This window comes from Condylura cristata, unplaced genomic scaffold (assembly GCF_000260355.1).
Source record: "Condylura cristata isolate star-nosed mole 26May11 unplaced genomic scaffold, ConCri1.0 scaffold00031, whole genome shotgun sequence".
Lineage (NCBI taxonomy): Eukaryota > Metazoa > Chordata > Mammalia > Eulipotyphla > Talpidae > Condylura > Condylura cristata.
Window position 1 is genome coordinate 13,120,678 of NW_004567132.1, and position 16,467 is coordinate 13,137,144.

At 37.1% G+C, this 16,467-nt stretch overlaps 1 protein-coding gene across 1 annotated transcript in view; it reads left to right on the forward strand.

Annotated features, from left to right (window-relative positions):
* The window catches only part of ANTXR1 (anthrax toxin receptor 1), a 206,992-nt gene that overhangs the window by 7,651 nt on the left and 182,874 nt on the right, over window positions 1-16,467 (forward strand). The window lies entirely within an intron of this gene.

Genomic DNA, 16,467 nt, shown 5'->3' on the forward strand with positions numbered 1-16,467 from the left:
AAACTATTGTCTGACATAAGAATTCAAAGAAATCTACGAGGCAGTGATGGCTCCTGTTCTTTTTCTCCTTTCCCCATGATACATGTACTTGAGATGTCACATGTATGTTAGAGTGGGTAGGGGGTAGAATTAATTAAGTTGGAAGGAAGAAATGGAGTTTAAACAAGCTTCCCTGCCACTTAAATATAAAATGAGTGTATTTGAAAGTGAAAACCTTTGTTTCCATAGTTTGTGGAACATGGGGAAATTGAGGGGAGCTCAGCCCTGGAACAGCACAGCAGTTGACAGGATGTGCTGAGGCTGATTCAAAGACTGATTCAAGAGTAACTATCTCCAACTATATATGTTTCTCTATGGGGGTGTGGCTGGCATTTTTATTAGGTCAGTTTTTCATTGTGAGGAACTATAGGATGTTTAGCATTTCCAATCCTTACTTTGTAAGTGCCATTCACCTTTCTGGTCATTGTGCTATCCAGTAAATTAGTGCCTCTCTACTTTTTTTCTTAATGCCTTCCTGTAAGATACCACCACCCTGGCAAAGCACCCCCAAATTATATATATGCGGGAGACATATCCATCTAGAGGAAGAAGTGGAGAGGTTTTAGTGTTAAGAGGGCCAGTAGAAGCTACAAACCTTAGAAATTAATATGCTCTAGCAGATTTCTCAACCAGGGGTCAGATCAGCTGTCCAATATTCAAGTTCCAGATCCAAAGGTCAAGGCAGTCAAGTTATTTTGGAAAAGCTTCTCCTGTGATTCTGATTTAGTGCTCTCCCTCCCACAATAAGCCTTGATAGTGAATAGGAAGACAGGAACGATGGCCTTTATTTTCTCAGGTGAAAATGGAGGTTAAACAGCAGACACCAAAGAACTGGATGTCAGTTGATTGCTTAATTTAGATGGTGGTAGGAGAAGCCAACATGAGATGGAGGAGGAAGAGCAAAGGTCACAGATGCCCATGAGCATCACAGGTCCTACCACACATGCATACATATGTAAGCCATGGTGTTGATTAAGACCATCCTTTGCTTTCTTTCTGTCACAACTCTTACATGAAATGTGCCCCAGTGCCTCAGGAATGAATTGATGCTCAAACACCTCTCCTGTTTCACCCTTGACAGTGTACTTTAGTCATCTGCCTGTCTGTTTCCCACTCTGTCTCTGGTCGGTCCTCTCACCTCCCATACCTCTGGCCTGTACCTCAGCTCTTCTATGAGTTCATAAGTCTTTAGGAAAAAAGAGAGCGGGAGAGAGAGATCCAGCTTTGGTGTTAAAAGACCCAACTTTGGAACCAGGCATCTCTGATTTCAAATACCAATATGGCCTTTCACTAAACTTTCTAACCTCAGAAAAACTACTTAGCCTCCCTAAACCTCAGTCTTCTCATCAATAAAATAGATATTAAGAAGTATTGGAAAGATTAAATAATGTTGGATTAAAACCTCTATGAGGCATTTGGTATGTGAGTACCATAGTGGTGGTTATCACAGCGGTGACTACAGTGGAGATGGTGGTTGAGGTGGTGGTAATTAGCCCCAGAGAAAGGGGGTGCAGTCTTTTTTTTCTAAAGATTTATTTATTTTGTGCATACAGAACTGGGGTACAGGCCAGAGGCTCAGGGGCGGAGAGAGGCTTCACCAGAGACAGAGTGGGGAACAGAACAGGCAGATCGACGAAGTACATTGCTGAGGGGAGCAGCGGGGGGGTCAGGAGAGGTCTGCCACACCATGTGGTCACCTCCAAGGCAGGTGGAAATCGAACTCATGTGGAAGCAGCTTTAGATTCTCAGTGCTGTGCTTTAACCCGCTGTGCCACCAGGAGAGCCGGGGGGTGGGGAGGTGCAGTCTTTTAACAAAAGGCATCATCTTCAAGCAGGACTGTAGTATTAAGATAAGGAATAAATTGATTCAACTTAAAATGTATCAAAAACTGCTAAATTTTCAGATTTATGAAATGCATACAATATGTCCCTGGTAGCCAGGAAATTCACAATTTAACAAAAGAGACAAACTGCAAGGGAAAGAAAATTGGTGAAATAATTTTGACTGAAATCAGGGAGGTTTAGGAAGCTTTCTATAAGAGGTAACTTTGAATCTGGAACTTGATCAATTGGCAAAGAAGCAACTTATAGGAAAGCAAAGTGACCCATACTATGTGACATAAACATGACAAGGAGAAGAAAATGGACTTTCTCATATTAGCAATAGGTTGTGGGACTAAAGGAATTTAAGGCAAAGGTGGCAAGCATATATGTGCATGTGATTATAGGAATAAGCATCAATAAAATATATATGTCATTTATTCTGGTAGTGGAAATGATGAAAAAAGAAGAAAGGAAATTGAGAGCTTTTTTATGGAGAGCAGCATCAGGACTTGAGCCAGTTGGGGGTGAGTGAGTAGGAGAGCAAAGAGCTGCAAAGGTAGAGAGTAGGTTTTAGAAAGAGGAGTTCAGTGTGGATGTGTTAGGTCTGGGCATGTGAAACATTTGGGTGGACATGTTGAGTAGGCAGTTGGATTTATACCCTGGAACTGAAAATAGACACTTGAGTGTTCTTAGCCCAAGGGTAGTAGGTAAAATGTGGATAATTATAATAAATAATGTAGAGATAATATCAAGAAAAATCAGAATTATAAAAATATCAAAAGAAGTGAAGTTTATAGACATCGATTGAAGAAACTCCATTAAATAGAGCTAAGAAGTTGCCAGGACAGAAGAGAACCAGTAAAGAGCTGGACCACTGAGATAAGGAAAGAGAATTTCAGTGGAAGATCAACAGATGTTTTCCCCTAAAATTGTTTCCTCCTCTATCAACCTAGCCACTTAAATATCTGGAAGTGAGCCTCTTTCTCATCCTGCCGGCCTTAGAGTACTGTTCCCATGTTTCTCCTCTGAATGCCTCATTTTCTGCCCTATCACTGCATTAGTTCCTGTCTTTACTGTTTTTCACTCAGTTTACTCAAGCATGCTCTAACTTGCTCTCTTTATCTTCTTTCTTTACACTTTCTCCCAACTGTGTTCTCAATCTTGTTAACAGATTGATCTTTTTAGAACAGAAATACAGTCTTGACATCATTTTATCTTCTCTGTAACTGTAACACTTCTAAAATGCTTTTAGGATAATATGTAAACTCCTTAGCAAAGTATCCAAGAATTTTATTGTTCAAGCTAGTATACATTTCCAGGACTTCATGGCTTATCCCATCCCACATCCTTGTAATTTCCAACAAAACTAGATTGTACAGTTCTCTCCACCAACCCATGCCCTTTCCTGCTTTTATTTTTATGTCCTTCATTACCTGCCCCACCTTTACAAAAGTGGATGCCCTCTTTCCCTTTGACATGATTACTAATAATTGATCTGCTCCTATCATTAGCTGAGGGTGCTTTCCATGATACAAAAAAAAAATCAACAACTATCAGTTCTCTGCATTACATCTTCATTCAAAATCCCTTCCTTGCTCAGAATTCCTCAGCTCTGTCACAGTTCATATCCCATGAAAAGGATTCCACTATCAAGAGAAAGAGAAAAACAATCTTCAGTGTTTGTCCTTTGAGTCTCTTGCAGTAGCCTTATCTTTCTTCCTCCAACCTTGATACTCTACCATGTACAAGTCTAATAAGTACCTGTAGGAACCACCTAGAACAGGGTTTCCCTAACATTTTGGTAACAAAAGGATTATGATTGAAATCATAGTCATCCAGTTTGTAGTATTACATAGCAAGTAAAAGTAAAGGATCTTAAACGTGACTGTACACTAGTCACAACAATAAACAATGTGAGGTAAAAAGAAATGGCACTGGGCAGCTATAATCTAACCATAAATAAGTAAACATGTTTCTCAGTGGAATTATTAATAGCTTCCTATTTTACTCTTGAAAGCATCTCAGTTTGGATTTTAAATTATATGATCATCCTGCATATGAACTGTCACAAATGATAATGTCAAAGAAATAAAAGGGGAGAGGATTAGAGGTCAAACTGAGAAAGCACCTTACAGTTTACTGCATTAGAATGGACAGTCAGTTCAGCACACTCCTGATTCCATTTTTTTAAGATTTATTTATTCATACATACAGAATTGGGATACAGGCCAGAGGTATGGGGTTGGTGAGAGGATCACCAGAGACAGAGTGGGGAGCAGAGCGGGCTGACTGATGAAGTACACTGCTGAGGGGAGCAGCAGGTGGGTCAGGAGAGGTCTGCCGCACCATGTGGGTCACCTCTGGGGTGAGCATCAAACTCATGCTGAAGTGGCATTAGCTTCTTAGTGCTGTGCTTTAACTCACTGTGCCACCAGGGTGGGCCCCTGATTCCATTTTAAGAGCACAATTTTAAAATCTTTCCTGGTATTCCCATTCCCACCTACCTACCTGTTGTAAAAATTCTTTTATTATACACACACACACATACACACACACACACACACATATATATTTAAAGAACAGTTTTATTAGAAAGTGGATAGAAAAGTAAAAGATACTTGCATAGACATAAGGCAGGAAGAGCTGCCTGTTTTCAAATTCCTTTAGCACTTATTGTAGCACTGAACACTATGAGTTGTAATTTCATAGTGTGCATTTCCTAACCACAAGGAGGTAGTGGTACATAGGTGTTAAAAACTCAAGTTTAGTCTCAAATTGCTAAAGCTACCCTGAGGAAAAAAAAAAAAAAGAAATGGAGGTGTCACATTATCAGACTTCAAATGTTACTATAAAGCAATAGTACTAAAAACAATATGATATTGGCAGAAAAATAGATGATAAGTAGAGTTGAAAGCCTAGAAATAAATATACATATATTCTAGCACCAGACCTATGATAAAGCAGCTATTACCCTAAAACTGGGAAAGAACAGTGTCTTTGATAAATGTTTCTGGGAAAATTGGAAAGCCATACATAAAAGAATGAAGTTGGGACTACCTCCAATTTAAGGCTTTTTATATCCTCTTTCTCTTAATTTTCTTCCATTTTGCAGAAGATTACTGCATTTCATATTTTAGTGGTTATATAATACTCCATATGTGGTTATACCACATCGTGATCCAGCCATCTTTTGTATCAAGCCATGTGAGTCAGCTGTGTGTCTTTGAGCAAGCTACTTCTTGTTAACTCAAGATACTTCTTGTTATTAGCTTCCTGTTTTACTCTTGAAAGCATCTCAGTTTTCTCAACCATAAAAAGGAAATCAATAGTACTATCTGGGCACACAATAGGTGGTTGTGCCCAGAACAGTCTTATAAACACATAGGCAGTGCTCATTAAGGTCTAGTTATTATTATTATTAAATGGCAATTAATTGTAAAATGCTCAGCATCGTGCCTGCTGCTGCGTAAGTACTTAATAAATATTGAATATTATGATTACTAATTTTTATAAGCACAAAATGATCCTGCAAACATTTCAAAATCAGTTTGCTGATTTTGAATATCAATTGATATTATCTTTTGTATTTATGCATATGTATTTATATATCCAGCAACATGAACAAGGACATATACTTTATCAGAAATAAAGACTTTGGTGACTTTTGAAAGTACTATCTTAAGGAATTATAAGTACAGAAGCTGAAATTTAATGAGTTGAAGGATTTAGTGGGATAGAAGAAAGGAAATAAAATGCATTTATGACTTTTGAAAATGAAGCTGAACATGGATAATTCCTCCTTCATCATGTCCCCCCACTAGCATATAAACCTAACCTCCCCCCAAGAGAGAAAGTCTTAATGAGGCATTTGAGGGAAGTCTTCACCAGGTCCAAAGACCAAGGACAGTAACAATGATATGCAACACATTTGTATAAAATTCCAGTGGAAGCAAAGCAGATGGACTGAATTTGAAAGAGGTCAGCAAGGGTCTATTTGCAATCCTATTTGAAAGAAGTCAGCTAGGGTCTATCTGCAAGCTGTAAAAAATATGTAGAGAAAGACTCTGGAGGAGTCCCAAGAACAATCCCAAATGTAGAAAGGAATTTGAAGTAAAGAGGATGTAAGAGGGATGAAAACTCTACTTACCATTGTGCTTCAGCATCATACAGAAACAGCTGCACTGGATAGTCAAAGAAGAAACGAAGCCACAAGAGAGAAGCTCATGAAAACTAGGCATCATTTTGACAGTTATTCTGTACAGCACTGCAGAGTACTCCCCACAAAGCCTGTGATTCCAGGGAATTGACAGAGTTTTGTATTTATTATGTGGATACAACAAGGATCAGGAATGAAGTAGAGACTAGGTTGAAAAAGAAAAAAGAAAGAAACAAACAAAAAACCCCATTCCAGACAGCAACCTGGAATTGGAGTAGTCATGTCCAAAACAAACACACAACTCTTGCAGGGATGACGTTCCTTTTGGCAAAAGGTTAGTCTCTATTCCATTCTCCACTCTCCCCTAATTGATGGGACAGTAACATAAGCTTACTTTAGCCTTCAAGACAGGCTTCTTTCCCCAGGATTAATTTCCCTAAAGAAATCTGTGAGTGTAATCCAATGCAACATCTAGCATGGGTGAGACAATGCAAAATTTTTTTGTCTGTCACCTAATATTGGAAAGCAGATACCAGATTTAGTTACATCTTCCCATATTTTTCAAGTTTTTTTTAGTTACATTTTCCCTAATTTTTCAAAGATGAAAATTAGGTCTACAAAAATTTAGTGACTTCAAGTAAGTGATTAAACAAAAGTTTATAGATGGAGGAAACACAAATTTATGGAAGGAATTTCAACAGACCAGGTCAATTTTAGCACTGTATGTTTTATACAGAGCAGAATTGACATGGCAGAAAGTGAAATAAAGAATGTTTGGGTAGGAAATGAGTTAGATGAAAGTGATGAGAGAGAAGATAATAAATAATGAATGACAAAAATAGAATTCTAATATTGTCAGAAAATTTGGATTGCTAAAGAATGGCAATATTTTTAAAAGAAATCTTGGAAATTTAATATAAGAGGACTTTATAGATTTAAGAAAAATCCTAATTGAATAGGTTCATTAAGTAGAGATAAAAATTAATTAATTCAAAGAGACTAATACTTAAAAACCTCAGGTGAAAATTTTAATTTCAAAAACAAAAGAATTTTATGAGGGGGAGAAAAACATACACAGGTTAGCTGCAAAGTCCCTATAACATTTAATGGTAGAGAATTTTGACAGATAATTTTATGACCAAATTTATATTTAGCCAAGAAGTCACTTACATGTGAAGAAAATAGAAAGACATAGTCAGTTATTAATTTTTCTTTTAAAAGATGATTGGGATTAATTTTCTTCAAGAAACTATGCAAAAAGTGAATGAATGATTTAAAAAAATACTTTAAAATACGTTATTGTAAAAAAAAGTGGCAATGACCACTGAAGCCATTTTAGCAAATTGATATTTAACTAGCCTTTTCAGCAAACTTTTAGATAACAAGAGAAGTATGGCTGGAGGAAGAAATAAGGTGAAAAATAAGAAGGTTTTTTTTTTTTTTTTTAAAGATTTATTTATTTATTCATACAGAACTGGGGTACAGGCCAGAGATGCGGAGGGTGAGAGGATTCACCAGAGACAGAGTGGGGAGCAGAACAGGCAGATCAACGAAGTACACTGCTGAGGGGAGCAGCGGGCGGGCCAGGAGAGGTCTGCCACGCCATGTGGTCACCTCCGGGGCAGGCGGGGATCGAACTCATGCGGAAGTGGCTTTGACTTCTTAGTGCTGTGCTTTAACCCGCTGCGCCACCAGGGAGGGCCGAAAAATAAGAAAGTTTTAAAGAAAATATATGACATTTTTGAATAGTCAAAGTTGTTGGAAGCAATAACCACCACTTTGAATATTGCAGAAAGTAAATTCATTCAAAGACACTTAAAAAACTTATCCTTACTCTCTTACACTGTTCAAAACACTGTGGAAAGCTGTGTAGAGGTTCCTCAAACTACTAAAAATGAACTTACAATGATTCAGCAATTCCTCTCCCAGGAATCTACCAAAATGATACAAAAAGATTAATTCAAAAGGTCACCTGCACCCTTACGTTTACTGCAGCACAATTTACAATAGATAAGCTATGGAAGCAATAGATAAGCTATCTTTAGATAAGCATCTAAAAATAGATGGCTTGAACAAAAAGATGTGGTATATTTGTACAATGGAATATTACTTAGCAACCAACAAGGATAAACTCATATTATTTGCAACAACATGGATGGAGTTAGAAGGGGATTATGCTCAGTGAAATAAACCAGAAAGAATAAGAAAAATGTAGAATGGTCTCACTTATAGGAGGAATGTAGAGGAACCAAATAAGCAATTGGGGGTGGGGAGAAGTAACTATAATAAGGCAAAAATCAAAATCATCATGCAACTATAGATCAGAGACATTCTGTAGGGGAGGAGATGGGAGAAGGATCAGGACAGGAGTGAGATGCACAAGGGAGTATGGTGATGGTGCAGAGGTGAATTGGTGGTGGGAATTTCACAGGGAAATCATACCTTGTATAGAAATGAAGGATGATAATAAATACATTTAAAAAAATAAATCAGGGGCCCTCTCTGATGGCAGGATGGGTTAAAGTGCACAAGTTTGATTCCCAGCCAGGGAGGTGACCCATATGGTCAGCAGACCTCTCCTGTCTCATCTGCTGCTCCCCTTAGTATTTCAGTAGATCTGCCTGTTCTGCTTCACACTCTGTCTCTGGTGAATCCTCTCACTCCCCACACCTCTGGCCTGTTCCTTAGTTCTTACATGCATAAATAAATAAATAAAGCAGACACTTTTGCCTTCTGAAAAAAAAAATCTTATTCTTAAACAGGGACTATGCCTGAGGGGAGAAATGAAATATTGTACAATAATGAACAATGATGTAAGAAAATCATTCAATCAAACATTTCCTTGAACTCAAGCAGAACAAATACCAAGATTAAAATGGCAAGATCAGGCCCTCCCTGGTGACACAGTGGGTTAAAACACAGCACTAAGAAGCTAAAGCCACTTCAGCATGAGTTTGATCCCTGCCCTGGAGGTGACCCACATGGTGTGGCAGACCTCTCCTCAGCACTGCTCCCCTCAGCAGTGTACTTCATCAGTCTCCCTGTTCTGCTCCCCACTCTGTCTCTGATGAAGCCTCTCACCGTCCCTGCACCTCTGGTTTGTACCCCGTTCTGTATAAATAAATAAATATTTTAAAAAATCGTAAGATCAAAGATAAGTAATATAAAGTTTAGGAACAGATTATATAATATCTTTAAAATTTTCTAAGAGATAAGGAAATATTTAAAAGAGATAAAGTTAAAAATGATCATAAAATCTAATTTTCCTGAGCTAAAAGTAGAGTCTTCACATCTAGAGGACTAACCATTAACTCCTCAAGGTTGTTTTTTTTTTTTTAAAGAACCCACGATTTATATAATCTTAGATAAATTACTAAAATATAAAAGTAAATAGAAATATCTGCACTCTTTAAAAAGTAAAAAAAAATAAGCTTTCCATTTTCCCCCTCCCTCCCCCAAGTATAAAGCAAAGTGAGCATGGCATTAGATTTGTTTTTTAGTTTGCAACATTAAATGCTCAAAAAAGTCTCAGTAAGTTTTCTGGAGTAAATGATATTTAAATTTTATATTAAAATATTTAAATTTATATATTAAATGCTAAAAAAAACCTCAGTAAGTTGTCTGGAGTAAAATGTGATATTAAAATTTTATAAGTATGATTCCTCAGACATACAAAAATTAAAAAGATATGCCATAAAAATATATGCCATCCACATACCCTTATTTTAAAAAATTTCAAAATATTTAATCAAAATGGGAAATATGTTGGAAGTAAACTTTAAGAAAAAAATGGTTTATAAAAGAAACAGAAATAAGTAATGGCACCATAAAAAAAAAAAAAGGTCCTAATGTTATCAATAAGGCTATAGAGAAAACCACAAAATTTTAAAAATGGATCTTAAAAGAGTACATGAAAAATGTCAAATTTTTATGCAAGATACCAAAAATTACTTCTATTATATTTACATCTCCCAATCCTCCAAAAGGTTTTTTTTCACTTACAAACTCCTTTTTCTCCCATGTCCACCCACTGGGAAGTAGGAGGGATAGAAATCCCTAAATTTTAAACCAAAGTGTTCAATTACAGTCTAATATGGAGACTTAAAAAAAAAAAACCTCTTTAAATGAAATGCCCAGTCTTTCATCTTTCATATTTTGCCTTCCCCCCCACCTCATAGAATCTGGAATTATTGAGGGGAACGAAATGCCCTTGTAAAGATGTTCTTTGGTTAAGAATCAGTTGTTGTGCTTTTTTTTTTTTTAAGAATTATTTATTTATGCATATTGACCTGGGGTACAGGCCAGAGGTACAGGAGGCAGTGAGAGGCTTCACCAGAGACAGAGTGGGGAGCAGAACAGGGAGACTGACGAAGTACACTGTTGAGGGGAGCAGCGGGCAGGTCAGGAGAGGTCTGCTGATCAGTTGGTTTTAATGGAAAGTCTTACCTGATCTTCAGTGAGTAGAAATTTTCAGAATTAAAGAAAAGAGCATGGAGAGTTTCCCAATTTATTTTAGAAAGTTAACATGTAAGTGACGTTAATATCTACCAAAGATGATACAAAACTTCTGACCAATTTGGAGTTTAAAATCCAAAATCAGATATCATTAAAACAATAGTCTAGTAAAAAATAATATACCAAGAGCAAGTAAAATTTTTCCTAGGAATGGAAGGGGCTTCAATATTTAGGCTTCAACATTTACTTTGACTACTATGTATGAATACCAAATTATTTTCTCAATAGAATCTGAAAAGACATTTCACTGAGTATTTAAGAGTTCAAAGAATAGTTAATTCTTTGAATAGATAATAAATAACAGTTAATGATTTAATAAGTGCATGTAAAATCCTATACCCTACAGAGAAAAAAACTTTCCTTTCAAATGCCCATGAAATATTTATTAAGTCACAAAGAATGCCTCCTTATAGGTCCCAAGACACAATTTTTCTAGTCCACATTCTCAGCACTAAATAACAGGAAATAGCAAAGTAAATAATGAATAGCAAAGTAAACTAAAACTTCAGCTACCAGGAGATAATATAAAGATTTTTATTCCAGCTTGTTATGAGGAAGACTGAATGCAATTTACTGTCTAGGGCAGAGGTTGGGCCCATAGCCTGCAAGTGGCTTCAGAGCCCAAAATATGTACTGCCTGACCCTCCTTAGAGAAAGTCTGCTGACACTTTTACTAAGACAACATTTGCATCTTAACTTGCACCTTAAAATAGGCCAAAAAGATTGATGCCTAGGTTTATGTGCAAGAGACCTAAGTGCACCCCGGAGCTCTGGCTTAGTTTAATGTTCTTCTGTCGCCATTTTGAAATTCTTAAGTTTGGAGTAAGAGGAGCTGTATTTTCATTTTGCACTGGATTTGACAAATTGTGTGCTGGTCCTAATTCATATTCAGTGTTTTTAAGAGAAGGAAAATTAAATGAAGAATAATTTTTAAAAATCTGTGGTTTATAATTTAATACATCCAAATAAAGACTATAGTGGCAGCCCATTTTCATTTATAAAATGTGTAGGTATTTAGAAGGGGATAATCTTATTTCCATGAACAATCTGAACCTTACAAACACCAGATTTAATCCTCTAAACAATTCTCAAGCAACAGATGTAAAGGAAGCTATAGTATAAGAAAGTAAAGCTTTTCATTCAAGTGCCATAGTATGCAATATGGCCATAGTTATCAAGAGCATTAGAAAATTTTTAAACAAAGTTTACCCAGAAAATCTATAAGGATTTTTGCAAATCCAGTATGAAGAAATGCAGTGATCTAAAGTATGTTCTTTGATTAGAAAAAAAATTATTCTTACTACATTGAGGCATATAGAAAATAATTTAAAGCTGCTTTGCATTTCTTCAAAATTCTCTTCTGCTAGGTGCAGGTGTACCAAGGGTGGTGAGGTTTTCAAGATGAAAGAATTTAAAGACTACGTAGATTTGCCTCTTAGATTTTGTCTCCCTGCTTCCTTACACTCTCTGGCTCATAGAGCTAGGTGTTTGGGGGTAGGGATAATAGGGGCTTTGGTGTACTTATGGTAGAGATGTAGCAGGGGCCCCTGACTTCTCTGGCAGCCACAGTGCAGTCCATAGTATGGTGATGGTCAGTTGCCCAGCCTCCACAGGTCACAATGTTAACTATGAATGTCACTTATCATACCCTAATGTATATTTCAGTTGTGGAAAATACCTTTTGGGGAGCTACCCAACTGTAGGTTTCTTAAAAATGATAGCAGTAACAAATTTCTGTTGAATTTGCACCAGAATTACCAAGAGTCAATGTCAGAAAATGTTTTTTGGCTTTTTTGGTGTATGTGTGTGTGTTGGAAAAAGTGAGCCAGTAGACATATTTCCTATAACTTTTTGATTATCATTTACAAGGGAAAAAAGTACAATTTACATCTTGTACAGTATTATGCAATACTAACAATAACTCACAAGTTTTACGTAGCATTCCTTTCTGTTATAGTTTGCAATATACCCTATTTCTATTATATTTTAGTATTTTTAAAAAAGATTTATTTATTTATGCATACAAAACTGGGGTACAGGCCAGAGGTGCAGGGGCGGTGAGATGCTTCACCAGAGACAGAGTTGGGAGCAGAACAGGCAGATCGACAAAGTACACTGCTGAGGGGAGCAGCGGGGGGTCAGGAGAGGTCTGCCGCGCCATGTGGGTCACCTCTGGGGTAGGGATTGAACTCATGCTGAAGTGGCTTTAGCTTCTAAATACTGTGCCTTAACCATGCTGTGCCTCAAGGGAGGACTGATACTTTAATATTTTTTAAATGCTAGCAACATTCCACCAAACTGATTTCCCAAATCATTACATTTTATAGCTTAAAAATCAATGATTTCATAATCATCTATTATATTGAGTGAAATTGTTCACATGTCAGTGGGGTGGGCTAGGCAACCTGCATTGGATCTCCCTGACAGGCAGGGGCAGGGTGGGTAACCCAGTGCCAAATGACTTGGTTTGTTTCTACACTGGTAACTGAGGAAGTCAGAACAGTGGCAAAAGTCAAACTCAGATTTTTTGTTCAGGAGGAGGGTTTGGCTATAACGCTGGTGGGTACTAGGACAAGATGACTGGGGCCATGTTAGAACTCCAGCCAGCTAGGGGGCAATGTTCTAAGGCCAGGAGGAAGGAGAGGAAAGCTGGAAGAAGGAAGGAAGAAGCTGGGGAGAGGGAAATGCCAAGTGCAGGGCCTTTGACAGCAGGACTAATTTTGGATCCCTTAGTGGTACCTGATGCTGCTGTTCCCTTCCAGGATTACTTGGGGCCACTGAAGACATCAGTGACTTCATCTGGGCAGGACTAAAACAAAGTGGGGACTGACAGTTTTATAATGTCCATACATTGAGAGATTCTGCTTTTCCAGGATTAAAGGTTGATAGTTTCAACTGTGACCTCTTCCCCCCGATCCCCCTTCACTGTATTCTTTCCTACATACAAAAGAGGTGGGAGTGGGTATTTAAACAAATTTGGCTCACTTGATTTTTTTTCTGACTCAGGTTCTATGGAAAGAGCTTGTGTTTTCTAAGGAGTTTAACCACAGGGAGATTTTGAAACTCATATAAACACAGAAGAATGTACTTGAGAAACAAATCAGAATGAGATTCAGAGTTCTTGTTTTGTTCCTAAATTTTGCATACTAGGCCCTTGGGAATAATTGTACATAATTCTGAGAATGGTGCCAGGTTCTGCCTATCATTAAAGATCTAGATTAAGTATCCCCTGTCAGAATCTGTGCAAGATGGCGTGTCATTCCTCTTCTAGCTTTATAAGCACAGCCCTAAAATGCAGTTCTTGTTATGAAGATTGCAGTTTAGTTCAACTCCTCTCCTACTCAAGTCTGAGTTCCTGTAGGGAAAGCATCATGTCTTATTCATTTCTGCAATTTTAGGCAACCAGAATAGTACTGGGTAGTAAGCTATTTCTTTCTTCCTAGTTAATAAGTATGAAGTCCCAGGTATAATTCCCCTGCTGGTGATCAGTCAAATACTCACATTAGCCAAAATAGGTGCAGTACATGAAACTATAACTATAGCAAGTATTTCTAATATGTGGAAGGGTGTGGGACTCTATCTTAGTCTTTTGACTAATTCTACAGTGTTCCTTAAAGTTTCTAGAACAGGGCTCTCCTTGGTGGCGCAACAGGTTAGGATGCAGTACTGCAAGCTAGCCCAGCCGCTTCAGTGTGAGTTCCATCCCCAGCCCCGAGATGATCCAGATCGCTTGGCAGACCTCTCCTGATATGCCCGATGCTCCCCTCCACACTGTACATCATCGATCTCCCTTTTCTGCGTCCCTTCCTGTCTGGGGTGAAGGCTTTCACTGCCCCTGCACCTCTAACTTGTACCCCAGTTCTGTATGAATAAATAAATTAATCTTAAAAAAAAGAAAAAAAAGAAAATGGTATTAACATTTAAAAAAGAAGTTTCTAGAACAATTTACATCCTTAAAAAGAAAAGAATAAAGGAAAACATAATAGACAGCCATGAATTCTCCACATACAATGAGCAAATGTTAACATTTCTTTTTATTTTCACAAGAAATAAGATTTGTGGGTGAGAGAGAATGTGCATCTTCATAGATGTGATCTACTAATACATTTTCAGGTTATATATTTTGGGCTCTATCACACAAGGTAACAATGAACATTCTTTTACAAGATTCATGTACACAATCTTGTTTGCAAACCTAGAAATAGAACAGCTGGTCATAGGAAATGCTTATCTTTAACCTCACTTTGCCAAATTGCTCTCAAAATTAGTGATATCAATTTCCTTATCCATTAACAATGTTTGAGTACTCCTGCTTTGCCCATATTCTCACCAAACCTTAGTATTTTGTCAGTCATTTTAATTTTCACCAATATGAAGGGTATGAAATGGTGTTTTACTTTTTTTTTTTCTTAACATATTTCTATATCTACTAGCAGAGTTCTCTAAAAGGTGACTGCAAATGTTGATTTATTTATTCATACAGAACTGGGGTACAAGTTAAGGGGGCTGCCTGTTATAGTTTTCAATCTGCTTTTCCATTGTTTGACTTTGATAGTCACTTGTGCTAATTATTGACATCTTCTGGACACTAGATTTATTCCTTTTATATTTGTTGCAGACACCGTTTCTTTGGATTTATGTATGATATCTTCATTCAAAATTATAGACATTTTAGGTAAACAAAATTATCCTTAAAAAAAAATTGTACTAGAGGGTCTTTGGTGTTTTGAAGAAAAAAATTCACTTTTAAAGTCATTTTCACAAAACATCCTTTGAGAAGTTTTTCTAGAACTGAAGTTACAGATTAATTTAGAAAAGGCGAGATATCCTTAGGATACAGAGTTTTTCTTTGCATCACTAAGACATATTGTATCACTTCTTGTTCCATTTAGACAAACATCATTTCTGGGTGTCTGGCAGAGAAAAAGTAAATTGTCCTCTTAGAGATGGATTATGCTCAACCTGAATGAGAATTTTATTCCAAAAATATTAGGGATATTATACCATGAAAAGAAAGGTATAGAATCTACTTTGCACAGATTCATATTAAATAGCTTTGATATATTTTGAAAGAAAAAAAAATAACAAGTAACTCTCTAGAAGTTGAAATTAAGTTACATGAGTGGATAAAAAATAAAGGTAATTTGGCCCTCCCTGGTGGTGCAGTGGGTTAAAGCACAGCACTGAGAATCTAAAGCCGCTTCCGCATGAGTTCGATTCCCGCCTGCCCCGGAGGTGACCACATGGCGGTGGCAGACCTCTCCTGACCCGCCCGCTGCTCCCCTCAGCAGTGTACTTCGTCGATCTGCCTGTTCTATTCCCCATTCTGTCTCTGGTGAATCCTCTCACTGCCCCTGAGCCTCTGGCCTGTACCCTAGTTCTGTATGCACAAATAAATAAATCTTTAAAAAAATAAAATAATAAAGGTAATTTGAAACCAGTAGAAAATATTTGCAGTATATATATATAACATGCAAGAATATAAGGAGCAAGCTCTAACCTCAACAACTATTAGAATGACAAACAGAAATGCAGAGCTCAGCTGTAACAGATCCTTAAGTGAAAAGAAGCAGGCTTCCTAGTTAAAGAAAAGAGTGGGTTAGAATAGAAGAACCTAAAATGAAGTCACTGCAACAGACTGACTACAAGCACTGTGGAAAATACTTGTAAGCTGAATTGAAGCAGGAATAAATAGCATCACTGTCAACCCTGGGGAATATAGAAATCCTTTTCCAAATCTAACATTCTAGGATTTCACATATACTTTTTTTTAGTAAGAGGATATCTGGATTCCTTGCAATGTAATGTAATGAAAGACTCTTTACTTTGTCTTTTATTTTTCGTATGGCAAGTTACGTTGATTTTCTTAAACATCGAACTCTTAGTGCATCCTGATATAAACTGCACCAATTAATTATTATTCTTTTAAATTC